Consider the following 1,018-nt stretch of genomic DNA (forward strand, 5'->3'; position numbering starts at 1 on the left):
TGTTTAATGTTGACAGCACCGAGGTGGGATTCAAACCTCTGCCCTGTTCCTTCCACTAATTCCCAAATTATTGGCTTATTTTCTGTCGTACAGCCTTTTGTATTTGTGTCGTATTTTGACCTTGTTGTATTTGTTCCTTATTGTTTTCAGTGCTTTCCAGTCATCGATCAGGGATTTCTCCGATATCAGGGTGGGGCTAAAACCGTGTGCGGCTTAACGTGCTGCGTGTCCTGGTGTAACAGAGATAAAAATGGAGCACCGTGGAGGTCTGAGAACCATAAAGCAAAAAGGCTCCATGTCTGTTAAAGAAAATGACAAAACACAAACGAGCAAATAATTTACAGTCAGACAAAATCAAGCCAGGTTTCTGCACACGTAATACTTTCAATAGAAAAGACACAGAGAGGTTGGAATTACTAGAACCAGCTGCCAAAATATAACAAATATTCACATTCAGGTTTTTCTGTCTATTTTAGCGTTGTGTAAAATGTCGTGTACAGAGTGCCACAGGCAGCAGACGGGAATATTAGCCCTCAGAATATTTACAGTTCAACATGCTGTTTATTGAAGTTTAACTTCTAGTTATCATTGATGTTTACAAACAACAACTGCTTATATCTAATTCCAAAAGAATAAACGTGTTAATCAACTGTTCACATTTACAAAGTGTGTGAGAAACAGATGTAACCAGTCCAGGTTCATCCAGGATGGACACAGAGCCGTGCTGAGATGGTGTTAAAACACTGCATCTGTATAAATATGAAGGTTAATTCAAGGTGGCACGAACAAATATGAACAAAAGACTGACGATGGTGCTCAAAATGGGATGTGGCTTCATGTGGAATTTAGATATATTAGTGAGAGCTGAAATACATTTTTTGGACATATTTTGCTGCTTTTAGTTTTAGTTTCTTTTTCACAGCCTTTCTCTCATGTTCGGGGTACGCGAGCTCACAGCGTCGGGTAGGGGAGGGTCCTGTTGCATAAAGAGATTTGATTGGGTACAGTGTCCGTAATG

This window comes from Oreochromis aureus, linkage group 12, assembly GCF_013358895.1.
Source record: "Oreochromis aureus strain Israel breed Guangdong linkage group 12, ZZ_aureus, whole genome shotgun sequence".
NCBI classification, from domain to species: domain Eukaryota; kingdom Metazoa; phylum Chordata; class Actinopteri; order Cichliformes; family Cichlidae; genus Oreochromis; species Oreochromis aureus.